The sequence below is a fragment of the Chiloscyllium plagiosum genome, unplaced genomic scaffold (assembly GCF_037043375.1).
Source record: "Chiloscyllium plagiosum isolate Xiang-an unplaced genomic scaffold, Cpla_swu_hap1 HiC_scaffold_29, whole genome shotgun sequence".
Classification (NCBI taxonomy): domain Eukaryota; kingdom Metazoa; phylum Chordata; class Chondrichthyes; order Orectolobiformes; family Hemiscylliidae; genus Chiloscyllium; species Chiloscyllium plagiosum.
Genome location: NW_028270167.1, coordinates 98,483,624 through 98,509,305, shown reverse-complemented (window position 1 = coordinate 98,509,305; position 25,682 = coordinate 98,483,624). Strand labels below are relative to the sequence as shown.

Genomic DNA, 25,682 nt, shown 5'->3' with positions numbered 1-25,682 from the left:
AAATCAGCGACCGTGTCTGAAAACAGCGCAAGTTCCTGCTGTCCAACGTATCCTCATATCCCGTCGATAACTTTGCTTTACGATATCTGAGTAGCCAGTTTCTGTGTCTCGAATGGTCAACGCAGTTGGCTGAAATGTTGGTGGTTCGAGCCCACCCAGGGCAAAAAGCCTCAAATATTTCAGCACAAGTATTTACACCGACCATGTATCGACATTGTAACCGCGAAAACTAATCCATGATTCACCCCAAGTCCGCAGTGAGTGAGACGTTTACACGCAGCAGAATACATCATTTTCTCCAAGCTCCCGATGCCAACAGAAAGCGGCCACTGCAGCTTCAATCAGCGGCTTTCTGCCAAGCCATGGGAAACAACTCGTGGAAACTCCTTCCTTAGTAACAGCTCTTCCCGTGTTAAAGGAGCAAAACTTTCATTTTAATTTGCAAACGGCTTCAGGACATTGGAATGTTGCTCCAGTTCTTGGAACGTGTTATAAATAAAACTCCTGATTTGAAAATAAAAAGTGGTGAAGGTTTTAGGTAGAAAGAACAAAGAAAGTGTTGATTGAGAGGACCTTGTCTATTCAGCAGATGGGAAATGCCCAACACTGTAAACGGAAATGATTGGGTTTCCTGAGGTAATTTACCGACTGTTTTACTGTCTGCCAGAGTGACTGAAAATCACTTCAGCGGCCTAAAGGTGAGGTTAAAAATACCAAGATATCAAGGTTGAACCTTAAATCCCGGAACAAGTGCTAAATACATTGTAATGCTTTGAAGGAATAACTGAAGTGAAAGGTGTGAATGATGTTTTTGTGATTAGGAGGAATGAACTGGATCCTTACAAATTGCTGATGAATTATGCTCGCAATGGAATTGCAAACTAATCCACAGTGCACCATGCTTGGTTAGCTCAATCGGTGCAGTGTGAGTTGCTTAATCAGAGGGTCGTGGGTGCAAGCCTCACAATGGGCGCATTCACTGCTTAATAGAATTCCGGCTCTTCGTTCCATGTGCAGTATTGCAACCCTTCACAGGGGAATGTTCTTGCTGCTTTCATTGACACATCTGTCCGCCTGCTTTTGATCACACGTCGGTTTCTGAGTGAACACTGTTTCCATTTTACTGGAGGCGCCAGAGACAACTTTATCAGTGCAGCCGAAAATACTATGAATGATGTCCGTTTCAAAACGTGAGGTTGCAAACCAACTATGCACCAATCAAAGTGTTCAAAGACACGGAAAGCGAATGGCCACTTTCTAGGGGTCTGACAGAGACGGATCAATGTCACATGGGTCCTGAACCAATTTTATCTAATTCAGATTGTTCTGATGGAAACCGAAGGGAACTCTCCCTCAACGTTTTGCAATTGTTCTTCTTGTGTTTAACGTAATGAACTGTATATTGTCAGTAACGAGGGTGGAGGCGCGGCAGGATTGTGAGGTTTCAGTGTGGGACATGGACACGGTAAGTCAAATATTCCCAGAGCATGAGAGAGCTGATTGGTCCAGGATTACTGCCATCTTCTGTTTCTGAACCAACAAATGAAATTACTGGAAAATCTCAGCAGGTCTGGTAGCATCGTGGAAATAAAAACCGATTTAAGACTTCGGGACTAGTGACATTTCTTTTCCATGTCCATCTCTATCTGCTTTTGCACAATCTTCCTTTTTATTGAATGTCTCCTGACTTCCAATTTTCTACTCAGATTCTCATTTATTACTTCCTCTCCAAACATTTTTCCAGTCTCCAATTTTGTCTCAGGACTGTTCTATCTTTCACATTGCCCAGGACTTCGAACTGAACAAATAACTCTGTTTCTATTTCCTTAGATAGCAGATGGCCAGAGACTGGTAGGCAGTGTTGTTCCGAAAACTCTCCATGATTCACCCCGAGTCTGCAGGGAGCAAGACGTTTACACGCAGCAGAATACGACGCCATGTTCTCCAATCCCCCGATGCCAACTGAAAGAGGCCACTGCAGCTGCAATCAGCGGCTTCCTGCTAAACCCTGGGACACAGTTCGTAGAAATTCCTTCCTCATTAACTGCTCTTCCCGTTAGAATGGAGCAAAACTTACATTTTAAATTGGAAACGGCGTCAGGAGATTGGAAGGTTGTTCCTGTTCTTGGAACGTGTTATAAACAAAACTCCTGTCCTGAAAATAAGAAGTGGTAAACGTTTTAGGCAGGAAGAACAAAGAACATGTTGATTGTGAGGACTCTGTCTCGTCAGCAGATGGGAAATTCCCAACACTGTAAACAGAAATGATTGGGTTTCCTTAGGTAATTTTCCGACTGATTTACTGTCTGCCAGAGTGACTGGAAATCACTTCTCATGAAAATATTAGGGTTGAGTCTTAAATGCCAGGACAAGTGTTAAAGAGCTTGTAATGTTTTGAAGAAATAACAAAAGTGAAAGATGTGAATGATGATATTTGTGATTGGGAGGAATGAGCTGGTTTCTTGCAAAATGCTGTTCCAGGTGAATTATGCGCAGAATGAAATAGCAAACTAATTCATCGTGCGTTAGGCCTGGCTGTCTCAGTTCGGTGCAATATGAGGTGTTCAATCAGAGAGTCGTGCATCCAAGCCCCATAATATTCGTTTTCACTGTTTAATAGAGTTCCAGCTCTTCGTTCCACATGCAGTATTGGAACCCAACGCTGGTAGAGCGTTCTTGTTGCTTTCGTTGACACATATGTCCTCCTGCTTTGATCACATGTTGGTTTCTGAGTGAAAACTGGCTGCACTTTACTGAAAATACTATGAATGATGTCCATTTCAAAACGTGAGATTCCACTACATCCGTGTCCCAACCAAAGTGTGCAAAGACACAGAACGTGAATGGCCATTTGTTAGTGGTCTGACAGAGACGGCTCAATGTCTCATGGGTCCTGAACAAAAATTAACTGATTCAGAATGTGCTGATGGAACAGAACGGAGCTCTCCCTGTACATTTTGCAAATGTTCTTGTTGTGTGCTCATATATGTTTATGTAATGAACAGTTTATTGCCAGTAACGAGGGTGGGGGTGGGGAAGGCTTCTGAGGTTTCAGTGTGGGACAGACGTGATCTGATCGAACGGGTAAGTCAAATATTCCCAGAACATGGGAGAGCTGATTGGTCCAGGATCACTCCCATCTTCTGTTTCAGAATCAACAAATGAAATTGCTGGAAAATCTCAGCAAGTCCGGTCGCATCTTGAAAATGAAAACCGAATGAGATTTTGGGACTGGTGACACTTCTTTTTCCATCTCCATGTCCCTCTGCCTTTCTACAAACTTCCTTTTTATTGAATATGTCCTGACATCAAACTTTATATTCAGCTTCACTTTTATTGCTTCCTCTCCAAACATTTTCCCAATCTCTAAAATTGTATCATGCTTGTTCTATCTCTCACTTTGCCCAGGACTTCCAACTGAACAAATAACTCTGTTTCTATTTCCTTAGATACCAGATGGCCAGAGATTGGAAGACATAGGAGGACGGTTAGTGCTTTCAGAATATCTAGTCTGCTCCGCCATTCGATCTTGGCTAATATCGTTCTTAACCCAATTCTCCAGTCCTCCCCCTGAACACTTACTCGCCAGTCTTAGGCTCCAGCCTTTTTCCCAGTCTTTTTGGGTCCTAATCCGTCCCAAAGCCCTCCACATGTGTTGGCAGATGTTACACCGTGTCTACTTGTCATCAATCTCAGTTTCAGTGATTCCCGGCAAACACGAACTGTTCTGAGCAGCTCGATCGAGTCTCTGGCCCCACTGTGATCCTGCGGGGGAGCAGTAATCATCTTCATCTCCTACGGAAAGGATCGGCGCTTCAAAACCAAAAAGGACAGAAAGAAAGATAGGCTTGTGTGTCAAGATATGTGGAGGTAATTGCTTTCTGACCTGGTCAGTAAACCTTACTCTGTATATCCCCATACATTCTGGCTGTGGTGGTGAAAGGGAATACAAGTCCAATTAATTGCCATCTACGCTTTTATTCGATATGTATTCTTCCTTGTTCTGAATATGCAGGGATGTTTCCAGCACTGATGGTCACCATTTCTAAGAGTGCATGCCGCGGGCCCTGATCTTTTCTGGAGAGTAGCAGTATCAGTTTGTGCGAAAGTGGCCCAGTACAAAGCTTAGAAGAAACATTGTTGTTCTCTCTTTCCGGACGACAGTCTTTCATATCATGATCGATGGGGTTTTATTGCATTCTCATCAGCAAACCTTGTTTTGAATTTACTCGCCCAATACTACTGTAGCGGTGAAAAGAATATAATTCCGAAACCCTGCTGCGTGAAATTCATGTTCAAATTTCTATTCGCAGTGGTCCTTCATATGTGGCGATGTCTATATCACTGCTGGCCATCCTGTTTAAGAGTGCCGTTACATATGTTCCTCTGTCTTGGCGCTGCAGGGAAAATTGTCTGCGCCTTTTCAGCCAATATTTCCTGGATATTTCAACATGGTATTCTTTATTTTTTCAATCATGTCCTCTTCAAAGACACAGTTACCGGGCACTGATCCTTTCTGTAACAACAGTACCACATTTGCTTGACATGCGAAGGTGGCCTGGATCAGTAACAAGGAGAGCATTCATTTCCTTCTGTCACAGCGAACACTGGATTCATGATGTTAGTCTCTGTCAAAAGCATCCGACAATGTGCTCTGAAAGCTTAATTTGAACGCTGTCTGGCGTTTCTCAACGTGCGTCAACCAAAACCAGAAATCCTCAATCATAGTTTGGAGCAGTTCACGTATTCGAGTTTCGAAGCAGCAGACACCGATACAGTTCATTCAGTCAACTACAGGAATGAAAAGATTTACAGGCACAGATGAACTATCGACTCTTGTTCTCATACTGTTACTAATATTACTGTGTGGCCTGAAGTCTAAACCATGTCGTAACTGAAAATGAGGAAATCACAGACAGGCTGCCGAATGACGCAGTATGTATTTTGTTTTCTTGTTCTCACAGAGTTCCAGGAAAGTATGACAGCGAGGAAGAGGAATGCAAGTCAAGTGCAGCTCTGGTGAAACACCTTCTGTCTGATTCAGTCATCAACAAGAACATTGAATGCGACTAAAGCGACCTTTTCACAATTCGAACAAAGAGCAATCACGAAGAGTGACCACGTCTTTGACATCTCAGATCGCCTTTGACCTTCCATGAATATGTATAGAAACTAATTTTTGTACACCTCAAAGTGAGAAGTGTTTGATTTACCGACAATAAGTGAGTCGCATGTCCTTGATTGCCACATAGGTTTCCAACTCAGCTTGCAGCCAGGTGGCAGTTGCTCATGGCTCTGCTGGATAATGCACTATTATGGAGAAAGAAAAGGAAAGTTGGAACTCTTATTGGCTCTGGGTTTCGAATAATCTTGCTACGTGTTCTGCCATTCTCGGATTCCAGTGCTAAACCAGTTTTTCAGTTCATCCGAGATGCAGGAGAGTCGGCGTTTCTGGCAGGAGCAGAATTCATCATCTCCAGTGATCACTTTATCTGAGGAGAGAAAATGAAAAAAGTTTCACACAGCGACTAATCGGAATTGCATTCCGTTTCAGCATGGTAGCAGGTATGGGCTAGCAAATTCAAAGCCAGATTTGCTGATGAGAACAACAAGCACTACCGCTCAGATAGAGCTATTCCTTTCCACCGCTTATTCTGCAGATCTGGTGCAGTTGCTGTGAGTATGCTGCAGGGTATCATCAGCTACATGCTCTTGGGTTTCCGGTTTTGGCCTGTGTGCTCGCGGGGCTGAGCAACCTGAGACTCTGATTTCAGATTTCACTTCTTAAGAAGGCTTGTGTTTGCATCCCTGCGCGGCCACGTGTGCTAATGGATTAAGCTGGCAACGTTTTGCAGGGATTAGTATTGTTAAAGTTGAACAGAAAAAAAAAACAGTCATTTCTTCTAACTCGGCTGTGATGTGGCACAGCAGAAAACAACCAGTATGGCAGTGCCAAAGATGTGCCATGCAGGTGAATTTGACATGCTAATTTGCCCATAATGATCGGTCCATTAGTTCGAGGGAAATTGGTCTGGGTGAGTTACTCTTTGTAGGGTCGGTGTGGACTAGTTGCGCGGAAGGGCCTGTTTCCATACTGTAGGGAATCTAATCTAACCATCTTCCAGAAAACTAGCCCAACGCACTGACCAAGTGATGAGTGCCTATTCAAACTGGTGATCGCCAGTGCAGCATCTCAACCACTCTATTTGCCAAATTTTCACGTTTATTCTTTTTCAACATTCCTGTCAGTATTTAGATCCATATGCCTTTGAAATGTTGAGAGTGTACCAGCCCCCACCACTAAATCTGACAATTCATTCCAAACACGCAAAACTTTCTGTGTGAAAAAAAAAATGTCCTTCAGATCCCTTTTAAATTTTACCATTCTCCCCTTAAACCTGTGTTCCCTTGTTTTGAACTTGCCTGTCTTGGGAAGAAATATTCATTGACCATTTACTCTGCAGTCTCCCTCATATTTTTATAAACCTCTGTAAGCCCATCCCTAAGCCCTCAAGCTTCAGGGAAAATTTTCATATCCTACTCAACTTTACGCTACAATCCCAACACTGTAAGCCTTACAACATCCTCATACATATTATCGAACTTGCGCCAAGTTCGCCATTGAAAGGGCGTGTGTTAAAGTGCCTGAAGTGAGGCGATGCTGAAACACTCATCCTGAAAAACGTGGTTGCGGGGGTTTGTATGGCAGCATGGCAGAGGTGTCTAAGGAGCTGTCTTTAAACTATAACCTCCATCCAGTCATTGATTTGAATTCCCACCACGACCAGAACCACAGGTGAAGACGGGAACTCTGTTTTTCATGAAAGACCTATAAACATTGAGATGTCAGGATTTGATCCCATATTCGGCTGATTTTTTGACAGGAACTTTCACTAACTAAGGCAGAGGGACTGCCCAAGCTCAACGATTCAAAACCATGTGTGCATTTACTTGACTATTCGAACACAGGAACTCGGACTCATTTTTGTGTGTTTCACAGTTACGCGGAGAAAATTTAAAACAACCTCCATTTATGCAGAAGATTTCAAAGCTGGATATTCTCCACTGAAAATGCACAGGGAGAGGCAATCTCTTATTGTTTTTGTTTTAAACTGATAACTTCGACTGTTTAAACTGACAGGATAACGAAGATCTGTCCATCTTCGGCACCTTGGGCACCTTTAACCGTATTAATATCCGCAAAGGGAAACTCACACTAAGAGGAATGGGCTCATTGCGGTGAATTGTTAAGGAGTGGTGTGTGAATCAGAGTGAATAGTGGTCAGTAAATACTGACACTGACATTGAACGTTGCAACGCCAGCTCCTCACTCACTTGCTGTCTCATGCCTCCCAGTCATCATTGCCTTTCATATTTTCCCCTCGTCCGTTCCACTTCTCAACTTATTCCCGACTGTAAGTGTTCAAAGTTTGTGCGAAGATTTGTAGCTCGGGTGCTCGTTGTTGTGGTTCTGTTCGCCGAGCTGGAAGTTTTTGTTGCAAACGTTTCGTCCCCTGGCTAGGCGACATCATCAGTGCTTGGGAGCCTCCTGCGAAGCGCTTCTTTGATGTTTCCTCCGGTGTTTATAGACCACTATAAACACCGGAGGAAAAATCAAAGAAGCGCTTCGCAGGAGGCTCCCAAGCACTGATTATTCCCGACTGCTTGCAAGTGTTCCCTTAGAAACTGCAGCTTTAGGAAACGTATTATTGGGATAAAGTCATTACTCAATGGGATGGGATGCACCGTCAATCCCTAATTACCCGAGAGATTGAGATTTTGAGTTACTCCGCAGAACCCTGGATGTCCTCAGTACAGAGGTACAGGAATGATGCCACGAGGCAAGGATTTAGACCTAGTGACATTGAAGGAACAGCGAGATATTTTCAACTGGGAATCGCGAGATCTTTGGAGGGATAATTGCGGTGATAGCTTTCGCTTGTATTTGCTGCCATTGTCCTTCCAGACAGATGCTGATCGATGACTGAATTGCTCTGGCAGGCTCCGTGTGTGTGTTCTGTGTGCAATCAGGATTTCGTTTTCATTCGGATAATTCACAAGAAGAGAATTAAATCTTCACTTCCTGACTGGGAATTAAAGTCTGTTCTGGGCAATATAAACTCAGACTCGTATGCAGGGATGTCCATTGATACTGCAATAGCATTTGGGACCTGACCTGTACAAACGCCTGTGCCTGCTCTTCACGTCATAATCGTCTTCTCAGCAGCATTTCTCTCTCCAAGTTTCCAAGTCGGTTCATATTATCACCCTTGGTTTCAACGTGAAGAAGGCAACGCTGTGATAATCTGATGTTATTCAGCAGATATACTGCAGCAAGTTAAGTAAAGAACTGATGCTAACACGAGCTCGTTTTGAGCTGTGGTGATGTGTCGACAACAAGAAAGGCATCGTTCAACTCGCCTCATTCCGGATGACGGGCTCGAAATGACCAGTGGTTACTTGCTGAATTAGTTCATGGGTCTGGAATGTAAAAAACTTCAAATATGAAAGTACAGCGAAAGGTAACGGTTCACAGAGTGTGCAATTCCAAGTGAAACAGTGACGGTGATTATATTTGCTGATTTTTCAACTTGTGATTGCTGTTTCTATGATGTGGACATTTACATTACAAATAGACAAACTGTCACAGCCAAACCTGGTCTTTGGGTCAGTGACGGAATTGGTAACACGCCTTTTATGTCGAGTTAGGGGATTGTCGGTTCGCATTTAAAATCACGAGGATGCAGCGTGCTAGTCCATTCCTGTTGTCTGTCAGGAACGGAAGGGTTTGGGTTTTCGAATTTACTGTTTCTTTCGTCCACTTGAAATTCTAGCTCAGAGCTAGAATGTCTCTCATTGTCTGTAGAACTGGCTTTGGTTTAACCAAAAGCTGCCTTTTAGCGGTTGAACTTGCATGTTGGAGCGGACAGCTGAAGTGAAGCACAAGGAGCTGGTCAAATCCTGAGAACTCTGCCACTCTTGTGTGTCTCTTTCTGTGGAAGACACGACGTGGGTAATAACACAGTGTGACTATGTCAAACTTCAATCCCATTGTTGTGTCATCTAAGATCAAAGTGAGAACCTCACTGCCATTTGCACTGGAAACATCAGAACACATAAGGTTATGGACCAAAGCTGGAAACTGGGAATAGAATAGATGAATGTCTTTAAACCAGACTGCACCATGGGCCAAATGGACTTTTCCATTCTGCAAAACGTGAAGACGAGTAGAAAACAATCTGCAGTGAAACTGATCAGGAATGAAAGGGAAAAGCCATTTCATTGAGGATAAGTGCAAGAGCGTCTGTCTTCATTCAGTGTAATCTCGTAGGTAGGATTTGGAACTAGAACTGCCATGACATTAGTTCTATTTTCGGACAGGGAATGAATGTTTTATTGTGCAAATATATCGTGGTACCAGTATTTCTGACCACTGGTCCGATCCTGGTAATGCTTGGTTTTGTGCCAGGTTATCAAAAATCAAAAAGATGCAGGTTTTGGAAATCTGAACTAAAAACGAGAATTGATAGAGAAACCCGCTGCGCCTGGCAACATCTGCAGAGAGAAACAGATTTTTTTTAGAGCAACAGAAGCAGGTTAGTTATTGATTTCTAGATTATACTATTGGGAAAATGATAATCTTACCTGTCGAATCATTGCATTTATCAAAATCACTCTTGAGCTTACAAATGTCGAATTTACAATCTTAAAAGAACTTAATAAGTTGTCATGCTACTTTCATTTGCCTGAGCTGGTGGAAGGCTATGTTTTAATGGCTACATTTCCTTCTGCTTTCTGTTATTTAGCAGTCACGTCAAATGGAGAATTGTTTCTTCCAGTGTCTACCTCAATACATGTCTCTGTTTTTCTATATTTCTCTCTGTATCCTACTGGGCATTTTTAACATTCTCCGACACTCTAGCTGTCCATATCCCTCGTTTCTTATTTCTGCTCTTTGAAAAGCCTGACAGTCAGAGACAGCTTGAGATTCGAACTGCTGAGAGGCTTTCTGACGCCTGGCTGGAATCGGTCGAATGAGTCTCACATTCTCTGTATAATGCGTCTGTCACTTCGACCTGAAGCAAGGAGACATTTCTTCCTCAAAATCTAAAGACCCTTTCGAAGTTAAAGTTGAATTCCTTATCCAACATAAAAAGATAGTAATTACATGATAGCTGAAGAAGAACAAGGATTCATTTACTGTTAGTGTACAACCAATGAATGGTGACAGCAGAGAATGAGGGTGATCAGGTCGTGGTGTCAGTGCCATTACCACTACATTCCCCGGGAATGCTGCAGTGTCTCCTGCTTCACCACTTAATTTCCACCAAACTGGAAATAAAGGAATGAGAATAAGAGGATGAGAAGCAGAAGTGCTTGTGGAACTGCGGTCGGAATCTCCAGGTTAAAATAGTAGTTAAAAAGAGCAACATACACTACTGGATTTAAACCTGGAAAATGAAGCCGGAACACAAAATCAGAAAATATAGCAATTCAAACAGGACACTGAGTGTTTCGATCAGCAACATAATACTTGCGAGAAATAACGAGCTTTCAATACAATGAGCAGGTACCAGTGTGATGGGAGGTGCTTTCACCAGCTAAGCCACGGCGCCACGTTAAAAGCCAGATTTGTCGTCCATATGTGCAATGCCTGAACCACTTGATCACAGGAATTCGAAAACGCATTTTCTGTATTAGCGTTGCTCAGTATAAATGGCAATCAAACTCTGCTTGTGCAAAAACAGACATTTCAATGCTGAGCATTCCCCACTGAAGAGGCACAGAAAAAGACAGTATCCTCTTGCATTGGCATCCAACAGATATTTTCATCTGTTTCAACTGACAGAATAAAGAGGATGTGCTCATCTCCTCTCGCGTCCCATTAACCACATTAATACACACGCAGGGATTTTCAAACCAAGATGAACAGGCTCATTATTGTGAATTGACAGCAGTGGTGTGTGAGTCATTGCGAACAGTGAGAAATAAATGCTGAACCAATAGCACTGACACTGAGCCTTGCACCATCAGCTCCACACTCACATCTTGTGTCATGTCTCCTCGGCATCAGTGCATTTGACTTTAATTGTTCTACCCTGCACCTCTCCTCAAGTTATTCCCGACTGCTTGCACTGTCGAATTAGTACATGCAATTATTAGAAATGCATTTCTGGGACACAGTTGTCTTTAAATGAGATAAGATTCACTGCCCATCCCTAATTATCCCAAAGATGTAGGGGACGAGTTACTTTTGTCAACTCCTCAAAGACGCCACTCCTGGCGCCACTCTGTCAATGTAACTCACTGAGGGAAGAGCAAACTGACACCACTCAGTCAGTGTTACTCACCCAGGGAAGGGCAGACTGACCCCACACTCTCAGTGTAACTCAGCAGACTGATCCCACACTGTCAATATAAGTCATTCACTGAAGAGCAGTCTGATCCCACTCTATAAATGTAATTCCCTCAGGGAAGAGCAGACTGATCCCATTCTGTCTACGGCACTCACCCAATGAATGAACAATAACCCCACTCTACCAATGTAACTCGCCAGGGAAGAGCAGACGGAAGCCAGACTGTCAACATAAATTATCGAGGGAAGAGAATACTGACCCCCCTCTATCTGCTTCACTCAGGCAGGGAAGAGCAGACTGTCACCACTCTGTGAAAGAAATTCGCCCAAGGAAGGGCAGACTGACACTACTGTATCTGCGTGACTGACACAGGTAAGAGCAACTAACCAAACTCTGTCAATGTATCTCCCTCAGGGAAGAAGACCCTGACCACTCTCTGTCCATGTAGCTCACCCAGGAAACAGCAGACTAACCCCACTCTGTCTATTTAAGTTCACAAAAATCCATTGAAGTACGTCCTATCCCGACACTCCTATTACAGAGACATCACTGTCTCTGTAACCGCTTGCGTTCAATGGCGATTCCAAATAACCTGCAAATGTTGAGAATGTGGCAGCAAACCAGAGCAACCACACAGAAATTGGGCGAATGTGCAAACTTCCATCAGGCTGTCACCTAAGCCTGGAATGGAAACCAAACCCGACAGCAGTCGTGATTATAAAATGGCAGAACAGAAACCTAGCAAAAAGAATTGCGTCCCTGTGTGTTGCAACGATTCTGAGTATTAATTAAGCCCCCCTTACTGTAGTTAATTTCCATTATCATCACTGCCAACCTTCTTCAAAGCAAAGCACGCACTTGCTTTTTTCAGACTTCCTATATCCCGCTTTCATCCCGCTTTTTACCTCATCATATTTCTGACTTTACAAACTACGTCATAACAGGTTGACAACTGCAGGATGAGCTTTGTTCCGTTCTCCACTGATGTTGATGGTAGTAATACGGCATATTCGAGTAGGACTTGATGCACTTGCGGGTGGTGTATTCGCGGCATTTTGGCTTCTTTTTTTCATTTTCGGTCTACTATTTCAAGTTCATTGCGCAGACTTGTGAAGAAGACTTTTTGGAGTCGAAATGGTAACTGTGTTTTCTCTCGAAAGACAGACGTAGGTTTATTTCTGTTCTTTTATAAATTGATCTTCTTCTGATCTTTGCAAGTGAAATAGGGTGCATTACTATTGCTCGGTTTTAGTTTCAAAATCAAGAGAAACGTGAAGGAGAGAATATCAAAGAACACAAAGTTCTGAGTTGTTAAGATAATTTTTGCAGCAATGGTGGACATGAAGGTCAAATTAAGATAACGGTTCAAGAACATTTAGTCTGTGGAAGTGGTATGTGACTTTAGTTCCAAATATATGTTTCCGTTCTTCCAGTACATCTTTTTGACTCCCAGAAAACATTGATTGTTTTCTGTATTCACTTTGTTTCGCGATATCTGTCTTCTGGTCGACCAGGGACAACTTGAATTTGCGTCTGCATTGAATAAGATTTCGCTCTTTGTTTCGTGAAGCAAACCTGTGCATTATGTACCACTTATCATGCTGATGGCTAAGAAGTTCAAAATGAATTACGGTTTATGGATCGTGAGCAAGAATAAAGTGATCCACTTGCGAACAGATGTCACCACGCCCTATTCCTACATCGGGCCTGAACGATCCATTGGCAGAGTCTGCAGACAGGAAATGTCTAAGTGACGAGTCCTTTGTTCAGTTTGATTTGATACCAATGGTAGTGCTTATTTTGGTGCAGAAATGTGTCAACATCTCTGACGTTAGAGTCAAAATTTAAGTCACATCTACTCATAAGGGTCTTCTCATATCGGAACATGCTGACATGAAAACATCTAACTCTGACAGCAAAGGTTTTTTTCATTAAACTGGGAGTATGTTTAACTAAGCAATTCAGACAGCCAGGATGAATAATTGGCATTTGGTTCTTCAAGCTGAGCTCTCCACACCAACTGCTCCAACGAAGGCCGTGGATAAGATCCCCATCGATTATTTTGGTCAATTTTAACCTCAACAACAACCTTTTGTTCTGAACAATGCTACACCACAAGCAGAGGGCTAAGTCTGATTTTCATCGTTAATTTTCAATTTCAGTTCTTAATGCACAGTTTCTAACGAATGTGGACAGCAGAAGACCGTAAACATTCCATTTCTAATATTTCCAGAAAATTCTACTCCGCTGATATCGCCTTGCCTTTTCACATCGCAAGCCAGGAACCTGGATCAGTCGAGTTCCTTTCCACACATGGAGTTGTTTTTTTCTAATTCATTGACTGCTGATATAAAAGATTATTGGCCTTGAGAGTCAGCTGTAAATTAGGTCGAACTTTCTCAGCTTGACTTTCAACTGATCCTAAAAAAAATTCATCACCTGCAGGTAAATGTATTGCATTGCTTCTTGTTTTACTTAATTCCACCGCCTCCCCCCCTCCCCACCGCAAACATCCAAATTTCACGATAGTTCGACAAATGTGTTGAAACTGATTCGTGTTGGAAGTTGGTAGCTTTTTGTGTCTCGACATATAATTTATTCAATTAGATGACTGAGTCAGTCTTGAAACTACTTCGGATTCTTCACAGTTGAAAATTTACTTTCGATTGAATGCAAAGCTCAAGCTCCAATAAATCCAAATCCTGCAAAACAATCAATGACTTTTAAGAGATTCTGCGCTGTGAACAGGATTCGAACCTGCGCAGAGAAACCATATTGGATTTCAAATCCAACGCCTTAACCTCTCGGCCATCACAGCTGCGCGAATTTGGTCAATTTTAATAGTAAAACAACTGAATTCATTTGTTGGAAGAACAAATTGTCAAGACCCAAAGATTTCGCCAACTCCTTTGCAGAGACCCAGACGAACGTTACCTTAGCAGATTGACAGGCTTTCACCGCAAACTAGATTCTGACACAGCTGAAGTTGTGGGAATGATTCTTCGTCGAATTATAGAGTCACGGATGTACACCACGAAGACAGGGTCATTGCCTCACTGCGTCCGATCGATTTTGACTCAATTGCTCATCATCTGGTGCCAAATTAGATGTGCTGTTGTGTTTTAATATTCATAGTCCATAAACACCAGCTACATTCGTAAAAAAAAATATCATAATTAGAAAGAATGCAGAACCAATTTACAGGAATGGATCCAGCAACTAATCCGTATGTTCTGACATCAGGTAATGAACTTGTGAGCACAAGAGAGGAAGATTAACCGAAGATTTGGAACTTGAAATCGTCCTGACGGAATTATTTGCAAGTTTTTTGCGGTAGTTCTAGAGTCATCAAGTCCTTGAAAAATACAACACGGAAATTGGCCCTTCTTTCCAACATGACCATGGTTGGAAAGAAGGGCCAATTAATAGGTCCTAAATTAATAGGTCCCATTTGCCAACATTTGACCCACATCCCTCTAAACCTTGTTACTCATATATCCATCCAGATGCCATTAAATGTTACAGTTGTACCAGTCTCCAACAATTTCTCTGGCAGCTCATTCTGAACGCGTCTGAAAAAGTTGCCCCTGACGTTCCTTTTAATTCCTTACCCATTAATTTTAAACCGATGTTTTCTAAATTTTGACTTCCTCACCAGCCGAAAAACACCTTGACGAGTGAACCTATCCATGTCCCTCATGATTAATAAATAGCAACGATTTGACTTTATCATAGTTGTCAGGAGGGAAATGTGTGGAGATTATTTGTTGAAGGTTTGAAGTAGAAAGTCTAATGTACAGATGTTTAGAAATGCATCTTGGAGAAGTTTTTAACAAGTCATTGAAGTCTAGTAGCAGTTGTAGAAGTCTGTTGTGAAAGCTGCAGGAGGATTTCAGGGCACGAGAACGAAGCATTATTTCCAATGTATGGTGGCTCAGTTCGACCGCACTTGGACTACAGTATGAGGAATTATAATCCTCAATTTAGGAAAGATACTAATGCCATATGAGAAATACCACGAATGGTGATTAGCCTTGATATCATGGATGAACGTTAGTCCTCTGAATTGAATTTTTTTAACAGTTTCAAAACAAGAGAGGTAATCTCATTGAGAGTTGCAAAATATTTGAAGAGATAAACAGGGTGGTGCAATTAAATTTTGTTCCCTCATTGGTGAATCTAGAAGCAGTAGAGGACAATTTTAAAATGAAGCACTGTGATTTATGACCAGGATGAGAACTATTGATTTTTGTCTTAGCCTTGAGGAGTCTCGCTATTCAGCACGACAGTGAGACTTGGATATTTGGTCTTTGAATGCATCACTATCAGCCTGACCCGCCGACACGTACTGCATCACTTTTGACCTGACCCCTCACACTTCCCACCTTAATATCAGCGTGAACCCCTCAAACTTACTGCATCACTATCCATCTGGCGCCCTCACATTTACTGCGCCACTTTCATTTCGATACCCTCATTTTGACTGTGTCACTATCAGCCTGACTGCCAAAGACTTACTTTGTCACTATACGTCACGCCCTTACACTTCCTATGTTACTATCACCCTGACTCCTTACACTTACTGTGTCACTATCAGCCTGACTCCATCACATTTATCGTGTCAGTATCAGACTGACGCCTCACTCTTATCTTGTCACTAAAACACTGTCCCGTCACATTGACTGTGTCACTATCAGGCTGACCCCCTCACACTTACTGCTTTTCTATCGCAATGCCCCTCTCTCACTTATGACGTCATTTACACCCTGACACCCCAGACTTGCTGCGGCACTATCACACTGAGGGCCTTACACTTAGTGTCACTGTCATCCTGACCCCTTACACTTACTGCGTCACTATCACACTGTTGTCTCACACCCACTGTGTCACTATCATCCTGAACCGCTTGCACCTATTGCGTCACTATCACTTTGACCCCAACACACTAACTGCATCAATATCAGCCTGACCATCTCACACATACTGCGCCACTACCAGGCTGACTCCCTCACATATACTGCGTCACTATCAGACTTACCCACTCATGCTTACTGCGTCACTATCACCCTGACTCCCCACTCTTACTGCGTCAAGATCATTGTGTCCCCATATACTTACAGCGTAACTACCATCCTGACAACGTCACACTTACTGCGTCAAGATCAGCCTGATCCCCTCAAACGTAATGCGTCACTATCAGCTTCAACTCTCACATTTACTGCGTCACTTCTAACACTACCCCTGCACACTTACTACATCCCTATCCGCCTTAGCCCCTCGCATTTACTTCATCACTATCAGCCTGAGACACTCATACTTACAGGTTTACTACAACCTGGCCCTGTGAGTGCATCTATATCACTGTTACCCTGACCCCTTGCCCATACTGCGTCACTATAAGCCTGGCCCCTCAAATGTTCTGATTCACTATCACACTGACATTTCACACTCACTGCGTCACTATCACCCTGACCCCTCACATTTACTGCATCACTACAACCTGACCCCCTGAAAACATCTGCGTCACTGTCACCCTGACCCCATCACACTTGCCATGTCACCATCACAATGACACATTCACACAGTCTGCTTCAGTGTCATCATGACACCTCACACTCACTGCATCACTACCATCCTCCCCCTCATACTGACCTGTCACTATCATCCAGAGCCGCTCACACTTATTGCGTTCCTGTCACTCTGCTCCCAACACACTCACTGCGTCACTATCACCCTGACACTCGCACACTTCCCGCATCACTATCAGCCTGACCCCTCACAATTTCACCGTGTCTATCAGTCTGACTCCTCACATTTCCTGCATCACTGTCACCCTGTCACTTAACACTTACTGGCCAGTATTAGCCTGACGACCTCAACTTACTGCATCAATATCAGCCTAAACACTCACATTTACTCCGTCACCATCACGCTGACCCCCTCACACTCACTGCGTCACTATCACCCTGTCCCCTCTCACTTCCTGCATTAGGATCACTCTCACTCACGGATACTTACTGCATCACTATCAGCCTGACCCCTCACACATACTGTGACACTATCAGACTGACCCCTCACACTTACCGCATCCCTAACAGCCAGACATCCCTAACAGCCTGACCCCACCACACCTGCTGCGTCTCTATCAGCCTGACCCCCTCACACCTACTGCTTCACTATCAGACTGACCCCTCACACTTACCGCATCCCTAACAGCCTGACATCTCACACTTACTGCGTCACTATTCCCCTAACACCTCACTTTTATTGGCCACGATCAGGCTGACGGTCTCAACTTACTGTGTCACTACCAGCCTGAACGCACACACTTACTCCCTCACTATCACCCTGACTGTCTCACACTCACTGCGTCAGTCTCTGCCTGACCCCATCACACTTACTGCGTCACTATCACCATGGCCCCTTCCACCTTATGCGTCAGGATTAGCCTGACACAGTAACACTTACTGCATCACTATCAGCCTGATCTCCTTCCAATTACTGCGTCACTATCAGCCTGACCACTCACTCTTATTGCGTCACTGTCACACTGACCCCTCACACGAAGTGTTTCACTGTCACCTTGACCACTTCACACTTACTGCATCACTATCACTCTGACCCCCCTCACTGCGTAACTATCGGACTGATCCACTCACACAGTCTGCGTCACTACCACGCTGACACCTCACCCTCATTGTGTCACTATCATCTTCACTCCATCACACTTATTGAGTCACTATCAGCCTGATCCCCTGTAATGGAAAATTATCATTTATTGTGAAATCTGTGAAACCATGGTTGAAACAAAGAAGTATGGACCTAACTTTGCAAAAAGACAGAAAAAATGTAAAGTTCAAACTAATTTACAGCTGACTCTCAAGGCCAATAATCTATTATATCAGCAGTCAATGAATTAGGAAAAGCAACTCCATGTGTGGAAAGGAACTCGACTGATCCAGGTTCCTGGCTTGAGGTGTGATAAGGCAAGGCAATATATAGTATAAAGGGAATATATGAAAACCGTCAGGCGTCCATTTCATGAGGCGTCTTGCAAATGTGTCGGGTCCATTCTGCAAATTTCAAAAATAAACTTTTTCTTTGCTCTTGGTAGCATTTTCGTTGAGTCGATTGAAATTCCACGGCAGTAAACTAGGGGGCTCCCCTGGGACCCTGCGACTGGGTAAGATTTCGAAGATTCCCAGGAGGTGTACGCGCCACTGCCTTGAATGTCTTTCACTTCATCTCCAGCGCTGAATTGGCCCCTTTGCGTGAGAGGACTGGGGTAAGTGGATCGCCCCAGAGTCGCGTTCCGAATCGAATAGGGTCAAGGTAAAAGTTGTGGCTAAAGTAATCCGACATAGAGACTCGTTCGAAGAGAATAAATGAAGCTGGAAGAGGGACCAGTGAACTCTCGCGCGGTATTCGAGTAAAACTCAAGGAAAAGGATTGCCGTCTCTCGAGAGTTTAAGAGGTAGCAAGATTAACGGTGGTTTGAGACTTGGAGCCACCATAGGCAGCGTTGGAGTCGCCAAAGCTGTACCAGTTACGTGGGTTCTTGGTTTGTGAAAACCAAGGCAATGAGACGTCGCGCCCAATGAGAGGGGACCTCCTGAGGTAAAAGCAAGTTATATTGGCAAAGAGAAGATTATGGTATCGTGTGTGTGTGTGAGAGAGAGAGAGAGAGAGAGAGAGATAGACAGATATACAGACAGAGAGACAGACAGAGAGAGATGAACACTTTTCCAATATCCATGAAAATTGGCTCCAGCAAGAGCGAACAAAAAGAGGGTCGACAGACAACTCAGAATGGTCAAGAAAAAATACAATATATGCTAAATAATTATGGCCCAGTTTCTGTAAAGCAGTTAAAAATGTAAATCAAGGAATGTGTTTTTCTGGAGGAAGGAAGTTTTAGTAACATGCAGTTGCAAATGTTGAGGTCACCGTTGGAGGAGAGAGAGAGAAGGAGAAACGGAAGGGTAAAATAGAACCTTTGAATTGGAGTGCTTATAACATGTTGAAGGCTGAGCCTGATTTAAGGGAAAGAAAATCTCGAATAAAAGATAGATCAAGTACAGGTACAAACACCAGCGCACATGCACACACACACACGGAAAACAATCTAATGAAGCTGTACAGTGTCTTAAGACTGGATCAGATCCTGACCTTAATGGGTGCCCTCGAAGAGCTCCAGCCCCCCTACAAGATCCAGTTCGCGAAGATTCCAAGTCAACGGTCGCCGCCTCAGGTTCTGCTGAATCCCCAATAGCATATCGTACCCACAATCAATTGAAAAGAATCCCTAAAGAAGTCGAGACAATGTCCCAGTACCTTAAGCGCCTCACGAAAGTCGATAACGTCTATTGTGGACTGATACCACGCAAGGACATAACGACGGCAGAGATCACACCGTATGAGGCACACCTGAGGAGCAGCTTCATCAATGGAATGAAGTACGAAACAACAAAATAGGTAACAATATACGTGTATTACTTGGGACCCGGGAAAGCTGAATTAGATAGAACAATATGTGATACATGCTGAAAAATTGCTGGCTCAAGAGAACCATAACCGGAAATTAAAGATGGAACAGCAATCACAAATACCTCAGCTTATTATGATGCAAATGGTCGTTCAGCCGTTGGAGGGAGGAACTGCGGGACAAGCGAGAGGCACAGGTGGAGTTCGCAAAAGAGGAAGGGATCGCGGAAGTGCGCTTGCCCAGATAGATCTGGCTGGTGCTTTGTTTGCGGAGCAATGGAACACTGGTCGAGACAGTGCCCGCACAGACAGCCTCAATCGGTCCTGGAGGCTGGACAGCATCGTGACTGACAGGGGACGACTGAGGTTAAGCTGGGCAGGCCACAAGGTACAGGTAACCCTCTTTCCTTTATACTTGGCAACGAAGAATCCCTTATGCTAATCAATTGTACTAACCTAACGGGCACTGAGATGTGTCCCAACTCTATATTGAACATTGAGATTGCGAAATGTGGACAATATGTTCAATATAACAATGATGCGTATATGTCGATGCCTACCTCTATGTTATATATGGAAGGTACACCAGTTACCTTTTTGGTAGATACATGGCCAGCACATTCACTCCTCAAATCAAGGCAGTTCAGAGAGTTGACGCCAATAAAGATGAGTGGAATGTTCCTGAACTCAATGGAGGCATCAGGCTTCGTGATATGAGAGAGTTTTACCGCACCCATATGGTGTGAAATCAGTAATGTGTATACATTCTAATTCTCAATTTTGTTCGCGGAATTCTGTCTTTTACATTTGATGGCTCGGGATCTCATAGTGAGACTGGGGTTGTATTTGCTCAGTTCACCGACGGGCTTGCAGCGAATTCAAAGGGAAGATTCACAAGTGTAAACTGCAAAATACAATCCACGACCCCTGGTGTATGTCTGTGAGTGGCGATTAAGCCAGAGAGCAATGAGTTCATTGAGCAATTCACTCGCCCTGGAAGCAGGTAGCCATGTTAATCCTATTAAGATCGATTTTGTTTGCGGGAATATGCTGCACTGCACAGCGTATATACACCACGATGGCCCTGAGGAACAATAAGAGATGTATTGGTTCAGGAGATTGGTTAAACCAGGTCAGTTGTTACTGTGCGAATTTTATTGAAGGGATGGCAGATGTGCAGTCAGTGTGAACTTATGTCAAGTACCTGTGATGGCAAGTAAACTCTATATTTTTGATGTGGAAGGCTACGCTCCTCGCGTGTCACTGGCAAAGGTGTCCAGTGACTGGTGGCAGGATTTGGGGCCATGGGTACTAAAGGCATAAAGAACGAAATGTTGGGTGTTCTGGGACGATGAAGAGCCGAGAAGGCTGACCTGGCGTTTCCCTAAGATAAACTTCTCAGACCCAAGATTAATAACGGTCCCTACTGAATTATGCGTAAAAGGCAAACATGATTTGGGGCTTATACGAGGTTGTGAACCAATACGAGTAACCACAAAGTCGGAGTATCGTCCTTGCAGGTCACAATACCCGTTAAAACCCGAGGCCATGGACGTAGTTACTCCAGTCTTTCCATCCTTCCCAAAGGCGAGAGAGATAATCCCCTATGTAAACGCACCGGTGAGAACTCCCATTTTTCTGCACAAAAAGGCAAAAATTGCAAGTGAATCGGAGGAATGGAGGTTTGTTCAAGACCTGCAGGCAGTCAATAACAGTGTTGTCCCGCACGTATCAAACGTTCCCAAACCCTATTCTGTATTAGTTCAATTTCCACCGGACAGTAAATGGCTCCCTGCTGTGGATTTAGCAAATACATTCTTTAGTGTGACGGTGCATCCAGATAGTCAATTCTGGTTCGCTTTTTCATTCAAAGGGAAATCTTATGAGTTCACACGACTATGTCAATGTTACTGTGAGTCACCCACCATATATAATGAGGCTCTACGCAGGAGTCTGAGACTCTTGTTTTAACCCTTGGGTCTGCGCTTCTGCAATCTGTAGACGATTACTTAACAGTAGCACCGACAGAGGAACAATGTGAGAAGGATTCCCTTGCATTGCACGATGGAAGGGCACAAAGTCAGTCTCGCAAAGCTTCGATTTAAGCAATAACAGGTGAAGTTCTTCAGTCACTTAATATCTGAACAAGGGAAGGCCATTGGTCAAGACAGAGTGCAAGTAGTTCCTCAAATTCTAAGGCCTCACATGAAGAAACAATTGCTATCCTTTTTGGGCATACGCTCCTACTGAAGAACGTTTATCCCACATTACACAAATCTTGAGGTGCCCTGAAGTGACATGGCCCATGAAAAGGGTAGCAGAACCAAGGTCCGTTGCAATGGATCCCAACGGCCGAGTTGAATTGAAAAAGACGTTTCAAAGTACACCTCTACTGGGGATTCCGAATCCAAACAAAACTTCTGTCAAACGGTAGATGCGAAACATGGCTGCATGACATCTGTGTTGTTGCAGGATCATGGGGGAAAATTCAGGCTGGCAGCTTATTTTTCGGCTAAGCGAGACTCGTAGCGGCAGGATTGCATAAATGCCTGCGAGCTGTGGTTGCAGCTGAAAAGGCTGTTGCAGTGTCCAGGGATGTAATCGGCTATGGCGACTTAACCAAACTGATCACACATGCAGTATCCTTACTGCTTTCCGAGCAAAATACAGCACATACGTCGGCAGCACTTTGACTCAGATACAATACTGTGTAATTGGAGAAGCCTAACATTGCAATAAAACGATGTAACGTCCTGAATGCTGCTAATCCTCTCACTAGAGAAGGAGACGGAGACCCACATGATTGTATCGCTGTAATTAATGAAATGTGCTGCCTAGACAAGACTTGCAGAATTCACCACTTCAGAATCTAAATATGGTGTTTTTTTGTGGATGGGTCATCATACAGGAGCAAGGAGATAGGCCAGAATTTTATTGGGCATGCTGTAGTAACTACCCATGAGGTATTCAAAGCGGGATCACTCGCTTCTCAACTGTCAGCGCAAGCAGCGGAGCTGATTACCTTGACTGAGGCATGTAAATTGGCTAAGGGAAACACAGCAAATATTTAACCAATAGCAGATACGGATTCGGAGTTGCACATGATGTTGGAACCCTGTGGAAATACAGGGACTTCTTGACCTTCACCGGAAAGCCCATCACACACCGTGATCAGATTTCTGACCTCTTGGAAGCGGTCGTATTGTCTAAATCAATCGCTGTGTGTAAATATGATGCCCACAGGAAAAATAACGATTCCGTTTCTCAAGGAAATGCAAGGGCAGACTCAGCGGCAAGGACGGCAGCCCAGCAGCCGGTAAATGATCGGTTTGACATGGGAATGACAAAAATCCTTACCCCAACAGCAGACGTAAGGGAGTCACAGTCGAATTCCAGGCTTGAAGACACGTTTGAGTGGGAAAAGGCAGACTGCAGTTTGAGGTAAGGGGTATGGTGTGGCCCCAATGTTAAAACTTTTCTACCACGATCATTATTTCCATTCTATGCCAAACTGACACACGGTAAGGAACATGTGTCAAAAGAGGGGAGATATGACAGCATTTCAGCACAGTGGTACATTGAGGGATTTACTCATTACTTCCAGAAATATTGTGAACGATGTGTTATCTGTGCCACAATAATGTGGGGAGGGGAATACAGATGAGTCATGTAGCACTTCCGAAACCCCAAAAACAATTTGAACATTTACAACTGGATTTTACCAAACTAACACCCTGCGAAGGAAAAAGGTATTGTCTGGTAATAGTTGATATGTTTTCCAAATGGGTGCAAGCGTTCCTCATGGAAAAACAAAATGCCAGTGCCGTAACCAAAGCTTTCCTAACTGAAATAATTCCGAGATGGAGCATCCCTGAGAGGCTTAGTAGTCCCAAGGTTTGTGAAGGTTTATAGCTCCGGTTGAGGTTTAGGGTGTAGGTTTGCTCGCTGAGCTGTACGTTTGTTATCCACACGTTTCATTACCTGGCTGGGTAACATCATCAGTGGCGACCTCCGAGAGAAGTGAAGATGTTGTCTCCTGCTTTTTATTTATATGTTTGTCCTGGATGGGGTTCCTGGGGTTCGTGGTGATGTCATTTCCTATTCGTTTCTGAGGGGTTGACAGATGGTAAATCGATTTATGTGTTTGTTTATGGCGTTGTGATTGGAGTGTGAGGCCTCTCGGAATTCTCTGGTGTGTCTGCATATACAGCAAACCGACAAACACTGACCAAATACTTAACTACACCAGCAACCAAACCAACACGCAAAAAGGAAGCTGTATCAGAACACTATTCCAACGAACCACCACACATTTCAGCACAGACACATTTCGGAAAACAGAGGAGAACCACCTATACAACGTATTCAAGAAGAATGGATACTTCAAAAATAGAGTCCACAGATTCCTCAGGAACAAACCATGACAAGTAGGCCTAACACAGCCAGAAACCCTATCGACGTTTCCATACATCAATGAAGTCTCAGCAGTGGCAGCCAGACTACTAAGACCCCTCGGAATCCCACCAACAGTCTCAAACAAAACTAACAAATTTAAAAGACCCAGTACAACCCATGGACAAAATCAACGTCATATACAAAGTTCCATGCAAGGACTGCTACAAACACTACATAGGACAAACAGGAAGAAAGTTAGCCACCAGGATACAGAACACCAGCTAGCCACAAAAAGACACGACCCTCTCTCCCTCGTAGCCCTTTACACGGATGAAAGAAAAACACCATTTCGTCTGGGACAACACATCTATCCTGGGACAGGCTAAGCAAAGACATGCCAGAGAATTCTTTGAGACCTAGCACTCCAACCACAACGCCATAAAAAAGACATATATCTAGATAGTATCGATCAACCCCTCAGAAAACGAATAGGAAATGGCATCACCACAAAACCCAGGAACCCCATCCTGGACAAACATATAACTAGAAAGCAGGAGATAACAGCTTCTCTTCACTTGGAGTTCGTCACTGATGATGTTACCTAGAACAAAGAACATAGAAAAATACAGCGCAGTACAGGCCCTTTGGCCCTCGATGTTGCGCTGATCCAAGCCCATCTAAACTACACTAGCCCACTAACCTCCATATGCCAGGTAATGAAACGTCTGGATGTCAAACCTACAGCTCAGCGAGCAAACCTGCACTCTAGGCTTAGTAGTGACAGTGGGACACCATTTTTCCATAATGCCCTACAGCAGATTACTGAGTATTTGGGAATAAACATGAGATAACACTGTGCCTACCACCAAACGAGCGGTAGGGCAGCGGAAAGAGAAAATTCTACCTTAAAAATAAATTGACAAAATGCTGTGAGGAACTAGGGATGGCATGGACAAAGGCACTTCCAGTTGTGCTAATGTGTATGAGATCTAGGAGGAGAGGGAGAGCTCATCTTAGCCCGATTGAGATTTTGTTTGGTTGGCCCCAAACACAGGAATTGTCCCGAGATGTAAGGGAAGCCAAATAACAGGCCACTGTGAGGATGAGATGTTGTGTTACTGCATGAAACTCTTCTGTCCCAAATACAGAATCAAGTGAAGACAGCACTACCCAAATCAGCAGAAGGGAAGATGTACTATCTATAACCTGGAGCCTGAATAGTGGCGAAAGACTTCAGGAGGGAAAACAGGAAGGCGAAGAGGTGGCTGGGAACGTTGCAAGTTCGCCTTTCAGCACAGACATTGTTAAGATCGTCGGAACAGCCACATGGATACACGCCAGCCATTACAAACTTGCAGCTGGGACTGAGGAGACATCGCACAACACCAAAACCAATTTAGAGCAAGTATTTATTAGAAGACTTAAGCAAATGTGGGACTGCCCCAG

The 25,682-nt window shown here is 43.8% G+C and overlaps 1 non-coding gene across 1 annotated transcript; it reads right to left on the bottom strand.

The window, feature by feature from the left end:
* Nucleotides 1-14,093: 14,093 nt before the first annotated feature.
* trnas-uga (transfer RNA serine (anticodon UGA)) lies at nucleotides 14,094-14,175 on the bottom strand. The gene has a single exon. It is a non-coding gene; the product is annotated as a tRNA-Ser (tRNA).
* Between the last annotated feature and the right edge of the window lie 11,507 nt (nucleotides 14,176-25,682).